Genomic DNA, 23,615 nt, shown 5'->3' on the forward strand with positions numbered 1-23,615 from the left:
GCCTAAACGTTTTACTCCTTTTAACGTAAACTAGGACCTGTTATTCAGATTAATTGCGCGTGTTTTCAACACGAATGTGTAATATGCCTGGCTCTGGCAAAAATTTTAGCTCTGTATTTATGTACGTCATAAAAAAATATATGAAGTACATGCATTCATGTGATTTAAGAAGAAGAATCGAGAGGTTCAATGTTTAGAAAAAATCCCCAAGAAGCTAACAGGCAATAAAGCCACGGAAAGCAAAAAAAAATTTTCTTTGGAATGTCTTATTAACTACACATTACGCTTAAATTTACGATAACTTCACATTTTTTTAATAGAGAAAAAGTGAAATGAAAGTAGAAGAAAAAACAACTTTGCCGCTCGTGGGAGCAGAACCCACAACCTACACATGGACTCTTCTTATCTCTTATTGCAAAGCATGAGTGCTGACTTTGGCGGTCTTTATGTCTTAGGTAGCATACACGTAGCGTAGACGTACATGACGAACCAAAACGAACTAAGTTCTCGGAATAACTTGAACATTTTACAAGCTTGTGGTTCTCCAATTCACGATTTCTAGTGTACAAGTAATTTTTCACATTCATTAGAAGCAGAAAATCTGGGCCCGAATTCACACATATTGTCTTTGTAAGCCCTCTTCGCCGTTAGCCGGCGCTTTTGCTAATAAGTTCAGCTTAAGGATTGGCTGGACATTTGTCTTGCGAACAATTGGATAGCGTATCAGGGGCCGAATTCACTACTATTTTCGTTAGTATGCGCTCTTTGCCACTGGTCAGCTGGCTTCGCTAATGACAGGTCCAGCATCAGGATTGGCTGAAATTTCCCCCTAAGATCAATTCTAGCGTAAGACGTTTGTGCGAATAAGACTCCAGCTTTTCGCGAATACGGACCCCGGCCCGTGTTCGCAAAACAGTTCGTAAGCTAGAGAGGTTCGCAAGAACAAGTCCCAGACAATTGTGATAGCGAACACAACGTGAATGGCCAATGACAGATAACTCATGCGAACGAAAAGGTTTGTCTCAATTCGGCCTCTGGGTCCGCATTCACAAAGCGGTCGATACGCTGCAACAATTGGCACGAACAAAGTCCATCCAAGCGTGATTACGGAGACACTGTTTGCGAAGGTGGCCGGCTAACGAGAAACAAGCGTTACTGATGAAAAGCTTCTTGAATTCGACCTCTGAATAGATAGAACGAGCGGTCCGTTTTCTTGTAATGCACTTGTATCAACTGATGCCACATAAAAAGAGCCTGCATCATCGCTGACCTTCAAACCTGTAGATATACCTATAGTGGACTTCTTTCCTTGGGGGCCGATCCTCCTGCTTTTCTTGCGACACTCTGATTGTCCTTCTGCATGTCTCAGAAATTCTCTCGACCAACAAGGAGCTTCTGAGATGGTGGACACGCAACTGGCGTTGTCACGAAAGAGCTTTCGCCGAAAAGATAGAGAAGGAATCGGTCTTGCAGAAAGGGTGACTCCGAATAGGCCCAACTTTGCGAAACCACAGTGCTAAGTTGAGACACCACCTTATGTCACCTTTCTGATTCCCGTACGATTCTTGTGACAGTTACCAAAGCAGCTAGTTACAGGGAAGGCACGTCGCAAGGTGCCAGTAACATCTTGAGCGGGTGCGGCAGCTATACGCCGCGACTATTAGAGTGCTGTAAAAAAAGAAAGGGGGGGGGGGGAATGGTGGAGTAGCGAGGCTCACTTCAGTTCACTTCAGTTTCATTCCTTAAAGGCCCCAATGGAGGGGGAGGGGGGGGGCATTACATGAAGGATAGGATTTCATTTAGATTAACAACAAGCACTGAAAATTGTTTCAGTATTGAAGGTCTTGAAATACGGTCTAATACGGTCTTGAAAAGCAGATAATGAAGCGATGGTCACGATGTCTCGGGGCAGGCCGTTCCAGTCTGTAGCTGCTCGAAAAAAGAATGAGGCAGTAAAAGTGGTAGCGCGCTATGATTGGCGAGTAACCTGAAGTGGATGACTGGTGCGGTGAGATATGCGTGCTGTGGCAGTTATATAAGGTGGCTGTTTAAGAGGAGAATGAGAGAATTAATGATAAAGGACGAGACTTGCAATTCGGCGACAAAACGAAAAGGGCTGTAGGCCAGATTTCGCTTTCATAGATGAAATGCTGACGTCGTATGAATAGAAAGAATGAATTAATCGAGCGGTACAATTTTGGACTGGTTCTAATGCATTGAGAAAATGCGCCTGGTGTGGGCTCCATATGGCAGATGCATATTCTAGTTTTGGTCTAATAAATTATTTATAGGCGAGTAATTTTACATGGGTGGCGGGGGGGGGGGGGGGGGGTGGGGGGGCAAGATAGAGATGGCACTTGAAAAAGACCAAGTATTTTATTCGATGCTGAAATGATGTTACCAGTATGGGTACGCCATGATGAAATTTAAGACAAGGTTATTCCTGGATATTCATAAGAAAGTACTTATTCAGTTTAGGGTCTCAAAGATAGAATATTGGAAACGATGTGGGCTGTGGCGACCAGAGGACACGAGTTCGCATTTAGTAGGATTGAGCGACATTAGCCAGTTGTTACACCAATTCTGCACGTTATTAAGATTTGTCTGGAGATTAAGTTGATCATGAAAATTACTGATGGTGTGGTAAATGACGCAGCCGTGGGCGAACATTCGAATACTGCAGGAAGCATGCTTGGGTAAATCGTTAATATATGTTAGGAATAGAAAAGGATCGAGTACAGATCCCTGCGGAACGCCTGATATGACTGGGAGAGGTGACCATTAACAAAGACTGACTGACTACGATTAGTTAGAAGCGGTTTAGTCCATTCAAGAATGTTAGGATGCAGGTTCAGTTGTGACAGCTTTCGCAAAAGATGGCGGCTAGGAACTTTATCAAAAGCTTTCGCGAAGTCTAGAAAGATGACATCAGTTTGCATGTTACGGTCGAGAAGGAAGAGCGCTAATTGAGTTTCGCAGGAGAAGGCCTTACAAAACCCGTGTTGTGAAGGATGGAAGGATTGGCAGGAGTCCAAGAAACTTATAATGTAAGAATAGATGACGTGTTCCATGATTCTGCAGGGCACACTAGTTAATGAAATGGCGCGGTAATTCAGGGGCGAGTCTGTGTTACCTGATTTAAAGATTGGAACGACCTTCCCCATTTTCCAGTCATCTGGAACGACTCCTGAAGAAAGTGACTGTGAAAAGATCAAAGATAAATATGCAGCACAAATTGATGTAACATTTTTCAGAAGTTTTGAATTAATCGAGTACATACCAGCTGATGAAGAAAGTTCCATGTTATCAATTACAGATGCAATGCCTTCCTTGAAAAAGGTGATAGCTGGCATAAATGCTTCTATGGTATTTGATGGTAACTGTGAAGGTTCGTCAAGTTCTTTAGTAAAGACAGACACGAATGCGTTGTTAAATATTTCCCCGCACTCATGGTCAGTGACTGGTTCCTGGGAGTCATTAGGAAGTGTATATCATGAGTGTATCTGGGGTTTAACACTTGCCAAAATTTTCGTTCGTAAAAACTACTTTGTCATTGGCCAACCGCCATCCGCAACGGTTGGCCGCCGTCTGTTTTTACGTACTGCTTTAGCTTGCGAAACCCAAACAAAATAAACGTGCCTCGTTATTACGGGACCTAAAGTCGCTAAGCTAGGGTAGTAAGTTGAACAGATGAATACATGAATGCTATGAAGCTCGTTCCTCCTTCGATATTACTGCGTTTGGATAACATGGATATACTATATATCCTTAAAATATTCAAGCTTTCACTCACGTGGAAATAAGGAATCTGCTGTTATTTACTTTACCAGCAAGAAAATACTATATCAATTCTCTCTTAATTATTGCGTGGTTTCCATTGCGTCTTTGCTTCATGGAAAAGTTTGCTTTGTGGCTCTTGACACACGGCGGTAGCTTAAAGGACTGCATTACCTAAACATGAACTTGACAGAACCCTCTTGCGGTTTGAAATCCTATCGGTTCAACATGCTGCTGGAAGTTTTTCACATTCTGAACTAGATATACACGCGTTTAGCCATGCCATCACACGCACTTGGTGGTCACACACATTTGGAGGACCTTGCGCTTCATAAAAAATACAAAACGAACGCAAAGTCGGGATGCAAATGCCGCAATTTCTCGTTCGCTTAACTGACTTGATCTGTATACGGGAATAAAAAGAGAAGTGCATCCTTTGACGCAATCACACTTGGTCCATGTGAACGAGTCGGGCATTCCACTCCTCGAACGAGCACCCATTTATTTACTCTCGACGTCGAGCTGTGAAGATGTGTTGTAGAGGCGGCGCTTAAGTAGCATCCAAGAGAGGTGTACACGAGACGCTGAGGCAAGGGTTGGCTCCTTGTGCCAGCCCAAAAAGATCAGATGACCGTTCCTCGGCGTCTTGTTGCCACGGCCCTTACGATCTATCTGATAAAAAGAGATAACAGAGGCGAGAGAACTGGGCATAGATGAGAAGTGCCGTTCATCGGAAAACACTGCTCTCGCCACCAAAGCTAATTATTGTCGCCGAGGTAGGAGATCTCCGAGCAAATAGCCCCGTCCCCTTCCCGCGTCGTCTGGCGGTTTCTTCGCGATCCGGGTCTCAGCGTCTCGCGATCCCCACACCGCGCGTCGTCGTCTCCGGTGCCGCTCTTCTCCCCACTGCACAGGCGTGCTCGTAAAAGGGTCCCGCGCGAGAATTCTTCGCCGGCTGCCAGCTGGAGGCGCCAGTGGTGGTTTGGGTTGCGAGACGCGCCGCATCATCTCACGCGACATCGGGACGCTCGGGTCGATGCGACGCTCGCGCCTCGTCACGTGGATGCCCCGTTCGGACGCTCGCGACGTGCCCGGAGAAAACATACGTTTAAGCTTTCCTTGATTTTTTTTTTTGTTTCGTTCGTCTTCTCCGAGGAGGGGCGGGCGACACGGAAACGTGGCCCAGCGGAATATATATCGCTTGTGCGTGCCGGCTGCAGGCAGCGGGAATGTGCAGCGGGCATTGCGTGCGGCGGTGATGCATGCCAGGCGGGGGGCGTCGCCAAGCTTCAAAAGTTTGGACTCGGTTGCCCGTTGCGGGGCGTCCGCTTCCTCAATTTTGCACCTGTGCCGTGTATATCTTGCACTGGCAACGCGAAACGCGGGCGCAGACTTTTCGATAGTTTATTTCAGTTTAACTTTGTCGTCTACTTCCCTTTGTCTTCTTTGGAGTTGGTGAGCTTGAATTCTCATGTGTTTTGAATTTTAAATCTTAGTGTCACAGAAGTATCTGGTCAAAAGAAGCGCTACACTTTTCGGAAAATCCGCATTTGACGGACTACGTTTTCCGATACCGTGAAGTTCTTAAATATTCCTGAATACTGTGAGATTATAATACACGGCGACCAAGTAAACAGTAATCAACAGCAAAAATGTGCTGTTCTTCGACTCAAGTAGCGCCGCTAACTTGAAGTGTACATTTGATATGCTTATGGTATCTTTGCTTGTTTCAGAGCGCTCCGACAATGCTACCAATTCTTATAAGGCTGTATCCAGGCTGTGTTTCAAACATAAGTGGGTTGTAACATTGATAATCGTTAAGTAATGCGCATTGGAATAGGTATAGTGTTGCAACAAGCTTAGCTGCTTCACCATAAGACATTGGTAGCGCTGCTTAAACGCTTTGAATCAACCAATTGAATATGCTACTAGAATGTTGGAGTTTTCACAATAGTAAAGACTTGTAATATTTGAGAAAGTAACACGAGCGTTTAAACTAAGCCTGGGAGGCACGTTGTTCTGAATAAGCACATTAGAATTGTTCTGGTTGATCTAGTGAGAGCTCTTCTGTAAGAAATTATATTTTAAGCAAGCTTTTAGAATAAACACAAGAACGCCGACAGGCGAGAAATAATAGTCGCTCTGAAATAACTACTTTTGCATCATTTCGTGAGACGTATGGTACTTTGCGCTACTGAACACATATTTACGCTACAATGCCGAAGTGACTGTATTGCTCAAAAACGATTATTTATCGAGTAATTAATACAGCTGCGCAAAGCGACGAGGAGACAGGACTTTAGCGAGAAAAACAGCACATGACGTCCTGTGTTGTTTTTCTCGCTAAAGTCCTGTCTCCTCGTCGATTTGCGCAACAGTGCGAATTATGTAGAACCAACTAGCCCACAGCAGATTTTTTCCTTATTTAGAAAGTACTTTAGGCAAAACCTCGCCCGATGTTATCGCGAATATTTTTCTTTAAATTTGCCTCCTCTTTAAACGACCGGCTACTCCATACACCACAATAAGCTAGCGAAAAATCTAACACAGTAACAAGAGTTTCAAAATTTGGTACATGCTTGAAGATACAAAAATCTGCAGCTATACTTTACAGGTATTCCCGTTTCCTTCTAAGCAAGCATACGTATGAGCGAGCATACATGCGCAATTTGTAGTGTGTAAGAGACTTCGTCGAGACGCTATACAAATCATCGACGATTCCTCGAAATGTAGCTGTTTTTGTTAATGCCCTTGAGAACGAAATCCCGTATAGTCACGGACATCGCATATGCCCCCGCAGTTGCTTTTAGTGGCTGCAGCGGCTTGTGACGTGTGACCAGCTTTCAGTCAGCGCGGACACACACGCACGTACACACACGCACGCAAAAAAAAAAAAAAAGAAAAGAAGTGGCGACAAAGGGACAACGCTCCGCGCTTCTCCTTCCCTCAACCATATATGTTTCACCGTTTCCCTGCTTCTGCGCCACATTCGGGAGTCGACGCTTATGATTACGAACGGTTGAACGCCCCGTGCGTTCAAACTGACATTTTATCTTCAGTCTCCATCAGATACCAGACGGTGGCGCAGTTGCAATTTTTACAATTGCGAGAAGGATGATTTCTATCAAATATGCATTACTTGTTGCGTGTCATCGTTACACTGGTTGGCGTAAGCATCATTACATTCTGTTCGACTGAGGGGTCTCTGGGGCTGTTGATAACCGTCTGACCATTTATTATTCCGGGAACATGGCACCATTCACGTCTCATCAGTACGCTGTTCAAACACAGAACAAGTGCCAACGCGGAACAAGCAGTTTATATGTTGTTAAACGCCATATTCGCAAGAACTACACAGTTCTAAGTAACTTAACTGGTCGCATAAATGTCGGTGTTATTGAATACTTAACATTTACAAATTTTGCTTCTCCTCCTAGATGGGGTTTGCGTGAGTGTCTTTTCTTATTTTTTTGCTTCGAGCACATATTTTAAGCCTACAAAATTTTTGATTGATTGATTGAAAACATTATTATTCCACCGAGCTGGGGTGCCCGCCTTTTAACCTACACGTAGGTAGGGGGGGGGGGGGACGAAGTAGTCCCCGCGCGTTGAGGACGGTGAGTCTTCACGGCCTCAACGGCCAGGCGGATTGCTCGACGCTGGTCGTCTTCAGCCTCGCTCTGGAGCAAGGCCTCCCAGGCTTCTCTACTGTCAATGTTTTCCTTGGCCCCTGGGGAGCCAGCACACTCCCATATTATATGGTCTAGCTTACCTTTTTCCTTACAAATTTTGCAGATGGCGTCGTTATAGTCCCTCGTCTGTGTTAAGTAGATCCAATGGGATTATGTATAATTGTTTCCCTGGAGGCGCCGCCAAATGCGAACGTCCTCCAGAGAGAGAGACCGATGCGGAGGCGGAAAGATCTTTCTTTCGGCTTTGTAATGATCTACAATTTCCCTGTACGTGATGATGCTATCTTTGATCCCTGGAACTGGCTGCTCTAGAGTTGCCCGGTGGTAGAGTGCTCGGGCGAGCTCGTGAGCGGCTTCGTTACCTGGGACTTCTTCAGGGGCCGGAACCCAAATAAAAGTTATGTCCCTCCTAGGAGGGTTTTTGAGTAGAATTTGGAGGGCCTCTTCCGAGATTCTCCCTTTGATAAAATTTCGGATAGCTAATTTGTTATCGCACAATATTACTCCCGCTTTTGTACCCGCACAAGCGAGCGCTACTGCAACCTCCTCGGCTGTACAGGCGTCCCTCGTGCACTTGGAGCACGCTATCTTAACGCACCCGTCGCCATCGACCACCGTCGATACCGCAGCCCCGTCTCTGCCGCAAGCGGGCGTCCACATCGGGAAAAACGCCTACAAAATGTACTCCGCTTACGTCACTGCGGATGAAATACCTGACCAGCCGTACACCATTAAAGAAACAGAATTCGAAAGCAGTAATTCACTTATTAAAATACTTGCAACAACTAACTTAATCATAAACTTTATGACACATGTCTTTACTGGAAAGTTGAAGGGAGTCGAACTGAATTCTTGTGTTTTTACGTGCCGAAACCAATATGTGATTATTAGGCACGCCGTAGGGATGGACTCCAGATGAATTTTGACCACCAGGGGATCTTTTAACGTGCCCCCAATGCACGGGACACGGGCTTCTTTGCATTTCACCCCCATCGGAACGCGACCGCCGCGGCCGGGATTTGATACCGCGACCTCGTGCTTAGCAGCGCCACACCATAGCCGCTAAGCCACCGCGGCAGGTGTTAAAGGGAGTCTAGTTCCATGTTTTCATGTTTCAAACTAGCCACGTAGATCCAAATACCTGCCGTCAAATGACTCGATCAATTCCCCTCACTGCGCACACAGGACAGTGAAGTCGATTCCCTTCGACGTTCCAATAAAGACATGTGCTGTAACGTTTGCGATTAAGTTTAATAGTTATAACGGTTTGATAGGTGAATTAATTGCTTTCGCTTTCTTCTACATTATGTCCGCCAGGGAAGGTAATTCATTTGTAGTGCCGTAATTAGAGTGTATTCTGTAGGGTCTTTTTTATGTTTTCGAACTAAAAAAAGAACAAAAAGAAACACAAGCACACACTGTATATCCAGTTTGTGTTTCATGAGCTACACTTGGCAGATAGCTCTTGCCTAACCTCCAACGTGATGCATGGGTTTCCGCTTTGAGGAAACCTTGCTGTTACATAGCATCAGTACTGATGATAACCACTACACCCAAACTTGGAATAGCAGTGCTCTCGTCAGTGCTCGAGATGTCTCTGCCGGCGCACGTCGTCGTCGGCAGATGTTCATTGTGAGTGCACCCACTCAAGAGCACCACAAAATGAACCTTGCCCTTTCGCATCTTCCTTGTGTGACGAAACTGAAAGTGTAGAATACAGTTGATTTGGTTGTGCCCCTGCTATATAGGGTTAAGAAATGCCTACTCGGGAGCTTGGAGAAAAAAAGCTCGCGCGCCACACATTGTGCTTCCGGGAGAACCAAGCGTAGCTCGGTAGAAAGTGTGGCGCCTACTGCTCGCTTTCTCGCGTTATGCCAGTCTTTTTGCAAGATTTATAGCTTACACCCATAGCCGTGAAAGAGCCGACCAGGCAGGGGTACTGTGGGAAAACACCCGCCTGCAGTTATACGCAGCCATCGCCACGTGAGCCCATGTTGTCGTGACTCCGAGCTCGAACACAGGATGCCAGTCGAAGTCAGTGTATCCGCGTTTACTTGAACACGTCGAGTAAAAGCGGGCACGTGCATTTGAGATCATCTGCGGCAGCCAAAACAAGTCCGGTGTCCTCCACACTCACAATTCGCGTGAGTTTAAGTGGGGCGTCAGGGTCATATTTACCAGAGTTATTTAACACCAAATGATACAGGTACTTGCGTACTGCGTTTACAGTGAGCCTTACGCCGCTTATCACGAGTAGAGCATTCCTTGACGGTAACCATATTGAACGGTAAGTATTTAAGATACTGAAGAAACTATACGAAGAATCTTTCATGCGAGTCTCCTTCCGTGGATGAAGAAGTAGTTGCTCTTGTTACCACCAGAGGACGTTTAGACAAAAAAAAAAGTCAAATTTTGACTGACTCGCCTTGATTTTAACCGAAATTTCTTCTGCATTTAGGTTTTGTTTCTGCAATTTTATTTTTTCTATGTATTTCTGTACGAAGGTCTAATAGAGCCGCTGACTACGGTGCATCTTACTGTGCATTTTATATTCTCAACCTATATAATTCTGAATGAACAAAACTTGGTTTGAAAAGGCGAGATCTTGGGATCACGGCCTCGTGCGTCAGAAGACTTATGCTCTATTTCCTGGAACAAGTGATCTACCGTGATCTACGCGCACTAACTGTGCATGCGTGTGTCAGTTGCCTCTGTTCTCCCAATCTTTCTCAGATCCTTTGCCGTTGCTTCTATAGTGTAAGGACAAAACCGGGCTCAGTCTCGGGGGTTAGCCGCCCCACGTTTCACTTGGTCTCCCTCTGAGACCATGACTATCCATATCTCGATTGTGTTAAAAGGTGACAATTAAGGTAATTCTATTAAATGAGAGGCCAGGACCTGACAGCAATGAGACGCCGGGCTGTCATCACTGCCGTGATTGGAGTATGACAGCCCTGCTGCCTCAGCTGCATACAACAAAACTCGACACATCAAGTGCACAGCACTCTAGAAAACATTAACGCGGTGAGTGCAGAAATGCATGCAAGAAAAATATACACAAAGAATATACAAGCCGCAGTGAGATTAGCGTATAGTGCGCGCTTGAATGCTGTTATTTATTTTTACCAAATGACTTCAGTATAGGAATGAATAAAGAACGAACAAAAGTAATTCAATCTACCAAAAGCTGAGAATGTGAAAGAACTGGGTATTACTACTCATTCATTGCATTAGCGCCTTACTTTAGGACCCTTTCCGACCGGTTCAATGCGCACTGAAACTCGCTCAACTGTAGAAATAGCTTTAAATGTTTCTTGCGGGCCTAATTCACAGTGATTCCGCAACTACTACGTTCTGCGCCTACGTTTAGAATCCCTTTGGCATGTGAACTTCAAATGACAAACGCCCGAAAATAGAGCTCGCTATATATGTTGTCCCGATCAAACTTGAGAGAGCGAATGGCCTCTAGCTCCACAGGGACTTGCATTCTGGACAAAGCTAACAAAGCCTGCAGGATAGGCCCGACGGATTTTCTTACGTCGGTGTTTAGCTAGAATTTTTTAACAGCGGTCTCTTCAGTAGCAAAACTTCCCATACTGTAGCACTTAAAGAAACGGATTTATATATATATATATATATATATATATATATATATATATATATATATATATATATATATATATATATATGTGTGTGTGTGTGTGTGTGTGTGTGTGTGTGTGTGTGTGTGTGTGTGTGTGTGTGTGTGTGTGTGTAGCGGAGAGAAGTGGGCTGCATGAGCATCGTCACATAAAACGAAATAATCTTAAATATTGTAAGTAGTTTGGTTTATTTTCTGTTCTTAATTTTTCTTTCGTGTGGGGAACATGGTGGTGGCGAATTAATTGCGAGCAACATGCTAAAGAGAAAGGCTTCCACTTCATGGCGTTTCATCTGTGTTCGTAAACCTTAGAGGCTGGACCCTTTTCCCCAGAAAGCGTTGCATAAAACGCCGAAAATCGGAGGGGGGAAAAGAGAGAGAGAACTCACCGCAGAAACGGCCAGCTTATATGACTGCATAAAAAAGGTGAAAACATTTTTTTTTGGTAAATTATAGGACCACAGTCGCGACTTACTTTCAATTCCATGCGGAGAGGGAGTCGATCAGCAAACCTACAGTGTATTGCGCGTACTGGCTTAATTACTGCAAACGTTCTTTCGAATCTCGTAAACACTATGCTCCAGCCTCTACGCACTTTCTGACCAGCGACGAGAGTTGGCGTGTCGAGGCCAGGCGGGGGCTGAACAAACGTCATTCTCGCGGGCACAGGGATATGCAACAGGGATGGGATATTACGGCGTTGTTGCTAATCGTGGCACGTTTACATGCGTAAAACACGTACCGCGGACACTCGCTTCAAGCCATATCGCTGGCTGTTGGCAATGCGAAGCCATTGGCGCTATAACCATGCAACACTGCTGAAAAATATTCACGGTACAAAGCTCCTCGCATGCCTTAGCGAAAACACGCGCACCAAGTAACGCCGTTTTCTCGTTTGACTCTGCTATGCAGGCCACTGCTACCCGCTCAGATCAGAACTGCGGCGTTCTTAGTGCGCGCCATTCGATTCAAAGCAGAGAAGAAACGTGCGTCCTCTCACCAGTGCAGTTCGACGGTGGGGAAGACGCCTTCCTGGGTGCTTGCACTTCGCGGGACGAACTTGTGGAGGCCCGTTTTTTTATACCGGCCACCGGCTGTCCTTGCCGGGACTCTTCCCCTCGCCACCACGCCCAACCTGGAGGCACTTTCGGCCGTCGACACGTGACCAGCCACGTCTGCGTGGGCGTGCATCGAGTGGGCAGCGCGCGCACCACTTTGCCGCCCGGCGCCCAATTGATGCGGCGTGACGTCACTCCGCGCGGTCCAATCGCGGACTCTGCGATTTGCGTGCGCGCTTTGGTGCCTCTTCTGCGAGAAAAAGCGCACCACTATCCCTCCTTCCTTTCTTTCCTGCTACTTGCCGTGTTTCGAACCTAGTGAGAGTTTGGTGGGGTGTAATTGTTCTTATCTCTGACTGATTATGCCCGTGGAGTTTGAGAAAAGTGAATTGGTGACACCTGAAGGTTCTCAGACAGCGCTCCCAAAGAAGAAGTTGCGTTCATGTGCTCTTTGTGCATCTGCTAAGAGAACAGAAGATGCGCCTTGTAATCGAGTCACGGGAATAATGAGAAAGACAAGTGTCGCCGATTCGCTTGTCCTTTCGTCTCTTTTGGTGCTCCAAGAACGGGAGAACACTTCTCATGAAGTTTAGATTCATTTAGTCCACATGTCATTGCACAGAGATTTAATGCACAAGACTCTATCCTTCCGTGAAAGTTACTTAACTCTTCGGTAAAAAAGGAAGTGAAAGAACAGAAAGTTCGGGAAAAGTTGAGCACACAATTAACACGAGGTGAATTCGCGTTAAGATCTGTTGAGCTTTAAAGGGCAGATGATTTTACGACGAAAAGCTGACATGAAGAGGCGAATCATTATAACTAACAGGAAGATTGCGGGACTACCGTCCGTGCTATGCGTTTTCGCGACTCATGGGCTCTTTAACGCCGTCTGTCGCCGCTTTCTTTTTTTTTTTTTTCAGTGCTTACAGTCGACCCCTTCGTGACATTTACTGGCGCTGTTCATTACGACTTTCCGTGAACGTGGCGCACGCTCACGTTGACGAAAGTGCACTAATGATACTTCAACTCTCGTTCAGGTCTTGCTAACGCCTTGTTTCCTTCATATCGAAATTGCAGTTTCGTGGCTGTGCCCCCCAGCCTACCCTCACGCCCCGAATCTGCTTATCATTTCTGAATTTTATATGCATTTTTATTGCCATAAATAGAATGGTATGGAACGCGTATTGCATTAAGGTTGCGAGATGGCACTCTTTCTAAGTACCCGCCGTGGTTGCTTAGTGGCTATGGTGTTGGGCTGCTAAGCACGAGGTCGCGGGATCAAATCCCGGCCACGGCGGCCGCATTTCGATGGGGGCTAAATGCGAAAACACCCGTGTACTTAGATTTAGGTGCACGTTAAAGAACCCCAGGTGGTCCAAATTTCCGGAGTCCCCCGCTACGGCGTGCCTCATAATCAGAAAGTGGTTTTGGCACGTACAACCCCATAATCTAATCTCTTTCTAAGTGGCCATGGCGTTGTGCTGCTGAGCACGTGGTCGCGGGTTCGAGCAGCGTCCGTGGCGGCAGCATTGCGATGGGGGCGGAATAGAAGAACGCTCGTGTACCGTGCATTGGGTGCATGTTTAAAGAACCCCAAGTGGTGAAAAACTAGTACGGTGCCCTCCACTACGGCAGCCCATCGGTACCCCAGCATCGGGACGCTAAACCCCACAACTCATTCAGTCAAGATTGCAAACGGCCAATGTATAAACCTTAGGTGCTCGAACATGTTGTCGTTCCATGTACGTGCGTGGTGTGCGTGTGCGTGTGTGTGCGTGTGTGTGTGTGTACGTGCGTGCGTGCGTGCGTGCGTGCGTGCGTGCGTGTGTGTGTGTGTGTGTGTGTGTGTGTGTGTGTGTGTGTGTGTGTGTGTGTGTGTGTGCGCGCTTGCGTGCGTAGGTGCGCACACCATATTGCCCATTGAAGATGCCAGATACTTGCGTGCGCTATGACATTGTAACGCCTGGCGACGTGACATGCGGTGCGTGTGTGTGTGTGTGTGTGTGTGTGTGTGTGTGTGTGTGTGTGTGTGTGTGTGTGTGTGTGTGTGTGTGTGTGTGTGTGTGTGTGTGTGTGTGTGTGTGTGTGTGTGCTTGCGTGCGTAGGTGCGCACACCATATTGCCCATTGAAGATGCCAGATACTTGCGTGCCCTATGACATTGTAACGCCTGGCGACGTGACATGCGGTGTGTGCGTTGTACGCTGGTGATAATTGCTTGATAAATTTATTATGAAGGCTGGCCGTAGCCACCTAACGAATAACTAGAGACGGCAATCGTGGGAAGGAGCCCCCATGAAGAAAAAACTCGCACTACTTTCGCCTGTAACCCTGTGCCAGCGCATTACGGCAAGGGACGTCGGAATTTTTCGCATTTAGACGCATGGTTAAAGAACTTACGTGCGGCGAGCGCGCCAAGAAGCAGTTCTCGCCCTGGCAGCTTCGCATTTTCTCCTCGTGCACAGATTTGTCTTCGTGCAGCACCTGCATGCGGCGCCAACACTCACGAGCCGCCGCCATGCTGTGCCTTTTATATTTCTTTCTCGTAAATACAGCTGTGAGCGTGCTTTGCTCGAGAATACATCTCAGTGTTGGCTTTCATGATCAAGCCATCAGCATTGGCATGCTGAATGCGTCGGTTCCGGTTCTGGTCAGATTACCCATGATAAGCATCACTGGACTCGCCCATAACACAGCAGGAAGCCCTCTTACGAACTCCGAGCGTTGATGCCTTCTCCGTTGTAGTGGAATAGCTGAGGTGTTCGCTTTGAACGAGACAGCTGTGGTGTCCGCGGCCAGAGGTGTCCATCTTCACCCCCTTCTTTCCCGCCATTAGCAAACTCGATTTACACGTTTCGCATTTACATGCGTCCTGACGCAAATACAGTCGAACGCCTCTACAACGAACACCCCTACAGCGAAATGACCAGTATAACGAAGGATTAATTATGTCCCGGATGAATTTCTATCTTTCATACAAATAATGAGCGCATCTACAACGAAAACCACAACAAATTTGCCTGCACAACGAAGGAATTTGGGCATCCCCGACGGCTTATTTGTTGCTTTACAACGAACGCTACGTAACTGTGTCACCATTCTGATCCGTAGGCGTCACCGAGATGCGCCTTGCGCTAGCGCTAACGGTAGTGCTAGCGACGCATTTGACGAACGAGCCAATTCCAGAAGTATAGTCTTGCTGCACTGACCCAGGAATCACTCAGCTCGTGCGCTGCTTATTGTAATGCATCAGTGCATGCGACGGCTGACGAATACGTCGCATTTGATTATGTAATCGTAACGGAGAACCGACGACGTCTTCAAAGCCCTCTAGCGCAGAAAGGAGGCGAATGTCAGCGAAGGCAGCAGGGATGAATGTCCTGTAAACTAACCAATAATTTTGACAGCAAGGGAGGCGATAGCGCTAATTCTTGCGTTTTGCAAGGGAGTACGCTGTGAACCTCACAGCAATACGGTTGGCTACAGTCGCGCACTCTGTCGGACGAAGTGCACGCACACACACACACACACACACACACACACACACAAATGGCGACGTACTTTACTAAGTCTATATTGAATACATGTTAAATGAACATTTTATTTTGTTGAACGTGCTTAGCGATGCTCTTTTATGAGTGGTACGGTGCCCGACCTTTAGAACGAAGTGACCTGTATAACTTTGAACGCCCCGAGTAATTCGTTATAAAGGCATGTGCACTGACTGTATGTAGATGAAATACTGAAAAGTTAACCGTTGTGCCACTAGGAAAGCTTAAATTTGCGCTCCGCGGAGGCCTTGGCCGTGAGAACATCTACGTGGAATATTTAGTATGCTATGCCACATTTGTAAAAAAAAGCACGTGAAGTGAAGTGGTAATATTGGTAAGTCCGGCGCTCTTTTTCACATTGTAAACTGAATATGCATAGCTTCAAGAGCAATAGTTACGTTTTTTTAACGCGATAGCATGATAGGCGGACTTTGTAAGTATCTAACAGAAACATCTAGATGCGTTGAGCATACGCAAAGGCCGTCACAGTGTTCACAAAGTTGCAAGTTTTTAAGAGATGTGAGGTATAGAAACATCATTAGGTAACTTAAAATGTGCAAGGACACCGGTGACGCACGCGCGCGCAGCTGTGGAGACGTCACAATCATCACAATCTAAATATGCTATGCTGAGAGAGTTATTGGTGCTAAGTTCTTAACTAGTGTTTTTTTTTTTATTCTTTAGCTTCACTATATCCAGAGCAAAAGTCTTCAATTTTGTCCAGCCACTGATTACCGTTGCCTTGGAAACAAATAAAGCTAAACGATCAACGCAAGAGACATAAGTGTTGTCAGCGACTTTACGCATGCGCAGGACGCAAACTCTTTTTGGGTTATTTTTAGGGGTGTGCAGATATTCAAAATTTCCAAAACGAACCGAATAGCATTTGCTATTCGATTCACATTCCATTCAAGAATTCGCTACTCGAAGCTGTCTAATATTCGTTTCTCTCGAATACATCAGGGACAAAAATACTTATTGCACTCCCAGAGGGAGACAGAACGATGGAACGAGAGAGCACTGTTCCGAATGATTCCACACTGCAGGATATGTCGTGCGGTTGTTGCGCAGGGACACCAGTTCCTGAGCGAGTGAATGGCGGCGCAGATAGCTTCTTCTCAATCATTTCCGGCCATTCAACAAGAATGGCTCGCTTTTAAGCAGGCGATGTACGAATTCCTTCCGATTTAATGTTTGGCCAGTCTGACCATGTTTGCATTCCTTTGGACTAACGTGCGGTGCTGTAGTATCCTTCGGCGAACACAACACTGCGCTCATCATCATACATAGTATGATGATGAGCCCTTGTTTCACTGCCCTAATTACCAGGTAGCGCCAGATAATTGAAACCGGTTGCTCATCATTGACAAGCTCCTAGTCCCCCAGACGTCTAGTTGTGAATGGTGCTACGTACATGTGCGAATGTATTAAGCCTGATATTATTTAACCAAGCGGACTGCGCGCAAACGCCGTATTTCATGATGCCTTAGAAATTAGAAAATATTCGCTATTGCATTCGATATTCGGGGGTCGTTTTTCTCGAATATTCGTATTCGATTCGAAAATTTTGCTAGTCTAACAGCCCTGTAGTTATTTGATATAAAGCGCGGATGGCGTTCGCTAACTTTTGGCAAGCAATCGAGGAAACTCTCTCTTGAAGCCATCTCGCTGATATTGAGGAAATAGCTGACTGAAAATAAATAACAGTATATCGGTTACCCACATTAAAGGGATATTACTGTAGCTGTATTCTGTCGTTCAGTTCAAGTGCACGCGCCATTAGCGCGGCCGCCTACTCCTGTGGTTTGAATTCAAAATAATTTCTACAATGCACTAAGGAAAGACTGATTTTATTATGAAACTGGATACGAACATGGTTAACTAGCAGGTATTCACTCCTTGCATAGCTTCGGGAAACGTGCGCTTATATGAGCAAAGGTATTGGCCTGCCTTACACCCACCGCGTCCTCTTGAGATAGGGAGGGAGGTGGGGGCGGGTATCTGAGCCGGCCCTGCCTATAGAAGTTGAGAGTCTCTCCACACCCGAGCTAACGCGAGGGGCACGAATTGCGTGTCCGCCTCGTCTGGGTGGGACACCTCTCCCTCCGGGGCACGGCGAGTGAGTTCTCGGCCAGCTGAGAGCAGTCATTTGCTATACAGCGCACGAAAGCGCTCTTGCGTGGTAAGCGATTAGCTGTTTGCAAATAACGTGCCTGCACCGATTCTTTTTTCCGTTTTATGTACTGTGGTACGAAAAATACTTATTCCAGTCACACATATGGCAAAAAATAAAGACAGTAGGGACAAAGAGAGGAAGAAAAACGCTGTGTTATAACGTCGAGTGCAGAAAGAGCTAGAGTGAAACTGATTTAAGTGCGCAGTCCTTCACATTAGGCCACTACCCGTTATGTAATACCACTCCATTGGGATCTTTAAGGTAATAAAGTGAAGTGAAAGTGAAGTCAAGTTCTGATAGGTACATTCAGTCACACCTGAAGTATACGTATGCTCGTTGTGACAGCGATTTTCCTTGCCACATTTGGATTAAATGGATTAAGTGGCTTAAGCGCTCTGTGGACTTCTATTGTCTCCCCGTGCGACGACGATACAACTTTACGAATTTCATATCACGCAATATCTAATTTACGTATTTCGATTAAAGAACAAACACTTAACGCTACGTTCTACTAGAATATTACTTTTTTCGTTTCAAGCAACGAATAGGTTCGGCTAGCTGTTTCTAATTAGAAGTGAAGATTACTTTTATAACGTCTTTGTTGAGTTGAAAATTTTGAACCACAAGTTGTGTTACTGCGCGGCTTATGAGCACCGTTCTTGAGCCATAGAAAGTGCTTAACCAGCTTTGCTCGCGTAATATCTTACTGTTAAAAAAACACAGGTAATAACTCTTATAACGTTCTCCATTGTTAGGAAACTCTTTCGACTATTTCGACCTGGGAATAAATAAAGATACCAGAAAGAGTTGATTTGGTTCAGTTTTGCTCATGGCCCATACAATTCCCGAGTTCCAGCAAATATACAACGAAGAGGTTAAGCCTGTCTCGCGCTATATGGCCCATATTTGCATTCAATAGCGGCTTGGCATAAAATCCCAACCGTGAACATAACTTTATATTTGGCATGTTGCCCAAGTGTACCTGTGACAGCGAGAGCAATATAGATAAAAATAGGGCATTTTGCGGTTTTGATCACCTCTTTCTGGCATTCCTAATTTTTACGGTTAATAATTTTCGTAGTACTGGAACGCTGGCAGAAAGATTACGACCGATGAAAAGGAAAGTTGTGAGCTTACATTTACGACAAATGATCGCCGCCTTCAGGCCTTTCTTTTTTATTAATCATTTAGCTGCTATGTCAGAGGTACTTCACAGGACTAAAGTCGATTTTAAAGCCAAATAATCTGCAGTAGCAATATGAGGGCGCCAAATAGCTGAATCATGCCAGGGGTTTAAGGTAGCCACGCTGTTTCTGCGCGTATACTAAGCCGTTAGCGACAGATCGATACGACAAAATCGTTCCCAAAGACACGCAGTACCGAGTGAAAAGCAGCAACCATCTGTCTAATGGAGGTCAGTGTAAATGGGTAAGTTATAGCGGTAAGAGAAGGAAAAAAAAAATTTCTCATGCGCCTCGGAGATTAAGAGTGTCCCGGGCTAAACCACACAAGCGCGTGTCAATTAGCGATTACGGGAAAGCGATAGCTTGTGCTTCTGCGAAGAACGTATCTCTGCTTCCATAGCACAGATTGATTCTGGTGTCCTACTAGATGAATGTCCTGCGAAAAAAAAATTAAATGAGTTAGCGGGAGAAACTGCAGCCTGAAAAGTAGAGGCACGTACTTCAGCTCGTGCAAGCGGCTAGATTAGAGAGTTTTAAGAACAGAGCCATCGACCAACTTGTCTTATACGAGAGTGCCCTTTGGGTCAACATGAATTGTTGCCCCGTTTAGAAATGTCAGATGTGGCCTGATTCCCACGCTTGCCAACAACGATCGCCTTGAACCCGAGGCCGTAGCAAACCGAGCTGGCTGACGTTTTAATTTCAGAAGCAAATCGTAAGGGGCCGCACGCAGACGACGTACACGCTCAGAGAACGCAGTCACGCATGTAACTATTCCGCATAATTGGGGACCCAGGTATACACCCGGCGTCAGAAGTTTACGGACCACGGGATCTGGGGAAAAGACAAATATTTCCGCTCTCTGATATTCGGGGCCCGTATTCACAGAAAACAGCCAATCCTGATGCCTTACGCATACTATTAGAGAAGGCGGCTTGCCAATGTCAAAGAGTACATTCTTAAAAAAGGTCGTCATATTCACTAAATAATTACTAACACGTTACTAATTGTCCCAAAGAGCTCTGCCTTCTTAGTAAGTGCAGGTAGTAAAATGATAGTTAGCACTTTTAACTATCTGCTGAAGCTAGAAAAAAGCACTAACTTAGTACTAATAAAATACTCCCTCGGTAGTGCAGCTGCTAACGCAACTGAAATATAGTTACCAACAATATACAAATAAGCCTATTCGATTTATAAGTGCCGTTTGCATTGTCACATGAAGTCGATGGTATTGTGAAACCACAAGAAAGTAAAATAATAAATATATATGAGAAAAGAGAACCGCGTCTTTTGGTTATATATTTGGGCATCAATGAAGGGTACATACACATAATGTTTACAAGGGAAATTAGAGGGCATTGACTCCGGGTAAGAATAAGATAAAAATAAGATAAGATAAGAATAAGACTCCGGTAAAGCTAGGGAAACGGTGGAGCGTGTTTTATTATAATGTGAAGATATCTGCCGAGCGGTCGATTTTGGCATCACTGGCCTCATTGAAGCCTTGGGTTCAGCGAGAGCAGGGGGAAAGTAAACATGTCCGCAATAGAGATTAGTAAGAGGCGATTGGAAGATTGGTGGGAGAAAAGTAGGGAAACGACAAAAAACTGAGACGTACAAAAAAAAGTTAACAATTGGGCTTCAGAAAAATTATTTATGGGAATTCATCGTGTTTTTTTTTTTAAACCTAGGTAGGACATCAGGCAGTAAATAGCAAGAGCTTAGTGGCGCAACACACCGCCCCGTTCCAAAGGGGACTCTCATAACATCCACCATCCATCCATGTACTACATATCTCGAACAAGCAACGATAAGCAAGAAGACACTTACAGAATGATCAAAGAGGTACTACGCGACACTTACTCAAAGGGCATCTTCAAGAATATTTATAGCCGTAGCATGAGGGAGCACATGTTGCACCGGTGAGCACCTATGTATTTGGTTAAATAATCGAAGCTTTGTGCACAAACTTCTAAAGCCTACTGTCTGCATATCTGTATGTTACGACGTCGCACATAACTGTTAGTCCAACATAACGGACAACGCTACAGTTTATCTCAGTTTTGCATAAGACTGCCATAATATCAGCATAATAGGCCACTACCAGACGAGTTACATAGTAAACGCTACTAAGCAGCCTTTCAGGCTAGTAAAAGCAGCACTCACTAGCTTTACTAGCCGCTGGCTAGTACAGAGCTACTAAGTAGGTAGTAAAATGCATTGTAACCCAGTAAACACGTGCATTTGCTAGCTATTCCCTAACTTTATTTTTAGGAGTGTACTTGCGAACGAAGGGCTTTGCGAATTTGCCCCCGTATTTCCAAACTGTAGAAGTACATGAGAACAACATGGCGCTGTAATTGTTTTACTCGCTATGGTCACAAACTTCATGAAATTGCTACGTTTTCTCCGATCCTATAGACTCGAAACGTTTGACGCCGGCTGCACGTGGTGCACGCACCGATGTAGCGATTTCATGCTGGCCCCATTCGTGGCACTCACTGTGTGACTATTGTGCGCATTCAACGAGCCCTGCACACCCTTCTCTTCTCCGAATCAGATGAATTGCCAAGAATTTACTATGTAGCTTGTGGTTGGTTTCCACGTTTGCAAATAACGTTTTCCTATTGGTTCTATAGACAGTGCCCCGTGAAACTTCTGCGGCTGCGAGGAGACTATTGATGCTACCGTAAGCTGTTTACACGACATACCGCTCAGAGAGGCCACGACTCTGTTCTCGAGTGTCACAATCCCAAGTAGCTACTGGAGCCCAGCTGCGCTTCTTAAACATGCTGAACTTGACTGTTCGACCGCCTCTGAATGCGCTGTCATCGTGCGTGCGCGTGCATCAGTGTTGGTCGCTTTTCCTTTTTGACTCTTGCCCGCCCCTTTCGCTCGGTGCAGAGTAGGAAACCTGAAATAGCCTTTCTTTCTGCTTTTTCTCCCTCTCTATTTATTTCGCTCACTGTCATGTATAGCAATATGCGCCTGTATGGGCTAAGTAACACCGAAAAGCACTGAGACGCGATTCCCACCGGCCAGCTAGAATTCTGAATGACCTCGGACAAAGCATCGATTTCTATTGGTCGCACTGTAAAGAGCGCACAAAATAGAGGCCGGCCTCGAAAGGCCTGCACCAGCAGCTGGTCATTGGCGTAGACAGCGCGTGCGTCAAAGCGTGCACTGGCCGCAGTCGACGCATCTTTTCTATTGCACCTCTTGGACGACTTAAGATTGGCACTGAACAAGGGTACTGATGCATAAGTAAGCGCGACCTGTGTCTTCTTCTTCCGATACAAGGGAAACCACTTAGCTCCTTGACGCATGCAATCGGGCGGTGAGGGATGCCACTGTTCCAGTTGTACTACAGTGAGCTAAGCTTGAACCGTGTTCTTGCTACTAATTTGTAAAAATCATCCATGGTGCCCAGTGGCACAATAGGCACACAGAAAGATGACGCACGGTGATTAAGAAAATTATTTCCTAGGCAGAACTGTACCTTAAAAAAATATAGAAAACAGTCCAGTAGCGAATAAGGTGACCTGTACCGGTAATCGTGAAATGAAATACTGTGGCTCACTATTAATAAACGTCATCGTATATCGTAGATAAACGTGCGGTTGTCGCGATAGTGTAGTAAGCTGCCACATGCAGCACAATGAACACGAGAATGAAAGCGCCTTTGCGCCAGAACAGCAACATCCCATCAATGTGCGTCTTCGAGAGAAGAAAACACAAACAACGTTTACGTATAGTATAGGGGTCAGTACAGCGAGACAGCGGGGAGCTACACGCACGTTGCGCGTAAATGGGTTTTAATGCGCTGCTATAAGTAGAACAGCGCAAATGGAGCCACTGTGAAGATGCATTCACCTTATGTTTATAAAACTCCGCAATTGCAAGCCATTAGGAAAATCGTGGTATACACGGTACATGTTAGTGCGATTTGCATTGCGTGATGGCATGGTACGAGCGTTGGTCATGAACTGATACAAGGTCTGCACAAGGGTTCTCAGCTGAGCAAGTTGGTTTACTTTCATCATGGCGAAACAGAGCAGACGACGTGACGAGTGAAGCAGACAAGATCGGCGCATTGCTTTGTCTCTTTCACCCGAACCGTCGTGTGCGCTGTTTCGCCATGGTCCCTATCAAGCTATATACCGCATAGCTTGAGCTTAATCGTTACTTTTCTCTGTTTACCTATTAAGGTACCGAGTCACGATGAGGCGCATTCCTTTACAGCGCTTCCAAGCTTTCGAATTTCTCAATTAATTATTTGATCGACCAATAAGTCTACCACTTCAGCGATCCGAGCAATCAATCAAGTGAGCGAGCCACAGTCACAAGTTGCATCAAGGGCTGCGAGGAAGGGTTTTCGCTGCCGCTGAAGGATGAATACGCGGGTTGTACGGGCGATGAACAATGATCGCGCGCCGTACTTTGGTGCAGTTGTAAACAGTGTGGTTGGCGTCGACTTATGCAAAGCCGCGCATACGACGCCCCTTTTATTGGTGTTATCTTTTTCGTTCACCTTCTCA

The 23,615-nt window shown here is 45.7% G+C and overlaps 1 protein-coding gene across 1 annotated transcript in view; it reads right to left on the reverse strand.

Annotated features, from left to right (window-relative positions):
- The window catches only part of LOC142566121 (uncharacterized), a 56,167-nt gene extending 43,959 nt beyond the window's left edge, over positions 1–12,208 (reverse strand). Inside the window, exon 1 of the mRNA XM_075676921.1 lies at positions 12,110–12,208. The gene's annotated coding sequence lies outside the window, so the exon portion shown is untranslated. The remainder of the gene's footprint in view (positions 1–12,109) is intronic.
- Between the last annotated feature and the right edge of the window lie 11,407 nt (positions 12,209–23,615).

Source organism: Dermacentor variabilis, unplaced genomic scaffold, assembly GCF_050947875.1.
Source record: "Dermacentor variabilis isolate Ectoservices unplaced genomic scaffold, ASM5094787v1 scaffold_12, whole genome shotgun sequence".
NCBI classification, from domain to species: Eukaryota; Metazoa; Arthropoda; class Arachnida; order Ixodida; family Ixodidae; genus Dermacentor; species Dermacentor variabilis.